The sequence below is a fragment of the Heterocephalus glaber genome, unplaced genomic scaffold (assembly GCF_053883595.1).
Source record: "Heterocephalus glaber isolate CG9 unplaced genomic scaffold, H.glaber_assembly_v1.0 deba00001673, whole genome shotgun sequence".
Taxonomy (NCBI): Eukaryota; Metazoa; Chordata; class Mammalia; order Rodentia; family Bathyergidae; genus Heterocephalus; species Heterocephalus glaber.
In genome coordinates this window covers 1,757,236-1,759,929 of record NW_028258410.1, presented here as the reverse complement: position 1 = coordinate 1,759,929, position 2,694 = coordinate 1,757,236, and the positions used below count along the sequence as shown (strand labels likewise).

General features: G+C 41.4%; 1 pseudogene; it reads right to left on the bottom strand.

The window, feature by feature from the left end:
• Positions 1–715: 715 nt before the first annotated feature.
• On the bottom strand, positions 716–1,676 carry LOC101700586 (olfactory receptor 2G3-like; annotated as a pseudogene).
• Between the last annotated feature and the right edge of the window lie 1,018 nt (positions 1,677–2,694).

The following is a 2,694-nucleotide window of genomic DNA, read 5'->3' as shown; positions in this document are numbered from 1 at the left end:
TGGAAACAACAGGCTCTATTTTGCTGCTGATTTTTCCTCTGCCGTTTTAAACCTCCATGTGCATTTGCTTTTGTTTCCTTTATTCTGGTCTACATTTCTGGTTTTGTGCCAGTACCATGTTGCTTTTGTTACTATGGCTTTCTGGCACAATTTGATTTTGGGTATTGTGATGCTTCCAGACTTTTTCTTTTTACTTAGCATTGCTTTGGCTATTCTATCTTTCCTGTTTTCACATGAATTTTAGGATTTGTTTCTACATCTGTGAAGAGTGTCATTGGAATTTTGAAGGGAATTGCATTGAATCTGCAGATTTCTTTTGGTAACACAGCCAATTTAATACTAATTTTGCCCAGCCATGACCATGAGAAGTCTTTCCATCTTGTAGTGTCTCCTTCAATTTCCTTCTTCAGTGTTCTGAAATTTTCATTATGGAAGTATTTAACATGCTTTGTTAGACTGACCCATGGATATTTTGCTTTTTTAAGCTATTGTGAATGGAATTATTTTTCTGATTTCTATTTTAGTTAGTTTATTATTGGTGTATAGATAAGCTATTGATTTTTTTTATTAGTACGTGATTTCAGTACATAATGCTCATGTTCATCATGGAGAATTTGTACATATACATAACATATATTACTTCTTTATTGTTGTCTTCCCCTCCTGTTTCCTCTCTGAAAAATATTCTTCCCGTCTCCATTTTCAAAAGCCCTATTTAATTGTGTATCTTGCATCTGGCTTTTAAAGACTGTACCCCACCCTGGGATTGCAGGATCCTCTTCCATGCTATCTTCACAAACTTGTTTCTCAGGGTGTAGATGAGTGAGTTGAGCACTGGGGTGATAACACAGTAGAAGGAGGACATGAACTTGGACTGTGCTGTGGGCTGGGGGCTGAAGGTACATGTAGATGCCTGGTCCAAAGTACATGGTGACCACCAGCAAGTGGGAACTGCAGGTGCTGCGTGTTTTGTGCCTTCCTTCAGCTGAAGGGACCTTAAGTACAGCCCTAGCAATAAAGGTGTAGGAGATGACTACCATGAGGGGTGCCACAAGTGCAAAAGGGATGGCTCCCAAAGCCAGGGCCAGTTCATTAGCAGAGGTGTCCCCACAGGACAGCTTGATGAGCACAGGCACCTCACAGAACAAGTGGTCCAGGGCGTGGTGCCCACAGAAGGGGAGCTGAAGAGTGAGTGTGGCATAGAGCAGAGAACTGGCCAGGCCACTGGTCCAGCATACAGCTGCCATTTGCACACACACCCAGGAATGCATGATGAGAGTGTACCGGAGGGGCTGACAGATGGCCACATAGTGATCAATGGCAATTATGGCCAGCAGGATGCATTTTGCACAACCTGTCCAGCTGAAAATATAGACCTGTGTGATGCATCCCCAGGCAGCAATTGTCTTGTCTGGTCCCCAAAGGTTGGCCAGCAGCTGGGGCACAATTGTGCAGGTGAGACTAAGGTCCAGCAGAGAGAGGTTATCCAAGAAGAAGTACATGGGTATGTGGAGACTGGGGTCCACCAGGGAGAGGAGGATGATGGAGCTGTTCCCTACCAGGGTGAGGAGGTAGGAGACCAGAACCACTGTGAAGAGGGACCTCTCAAGCCATGGAAACTCTGAGAAGCCCAGCAGAATGAACATGTTGGGAAAGCTCATGTTTCCCCTTTCCATGGCAGCTACCTTACATATGCCTAGAAGGTAAGGGACATAATTTGAGTATAAACATGACTTTTCCACTTCAATAACTTCATTGCTCTGCCCTCAATCTCCCATGATTTTGGAATAATGATTCTTTTAACATTTAGGTGAAGTTATTGACTGTGTGGCTGAAACATCCCTAACCCTTGATTTAGAAGTCAGGATAAAGGTGGATAAAGATGTAATGAGAAATTTTACATTGCACTAAGTTCACTGAACTAGGATCCTTTTTGTAGAAGACATTTGCCTATCATTTTCTCCCCAATTTTCCATTTTTTATCACCTGCTTCATTCTTTCTGTCATCCAATCTATTCATTGTAATGTTCCATAGTCATGTAGAAAGGGCCAGGTTATCTCTTACATTTAGGTCACTGCCTTCAGGAATGTTCTGTAAAGGGATGACTCTGCTTCATGTTTCCTTGCAGTCCTTAAGGGACAGGGTCCTGGGGTTCAATAGCACATGGTGGAGTTTGAGAGAAGCAAAGTAGCTCACCATGGCTGTGAATTTCTGTGGTGGGAGGAGGCCACCAAATAGAGTTATTCTGGGGACTTGCCTATCTTCACCCCCACTTTTTTCATTTAAAATGAACATGACATCCCTTTGTAATCAAACTACTTTCAAGCACACTGTGATGTTGGTTGCCATCACTTATTTTTCCCTCCACCACTCTACCTTTCAGAGACTAAAATCAGTACAGAGTAGCTCCACACTCCTCCTCCAACTCTGGCACTCACCATTCCCCTTTATTGTCTACTGTTCTACCTTCTGTAAATATCTCAGAGAAATAAAATCCTGTACTATTTGATATAGTGTAATTAGATTATTAAACATATATCTTCAGACTATGAACATTTTAATACTTATTTAGTGCAGATAATTATTCTGTGGACTGTGAATAGGTATGGAATTGGATGATTCAAGTGTATTTATTTATTGTTTACTTTATTTTGATTATTATTACATAGAATGAGATTTATGTACTAATTTAA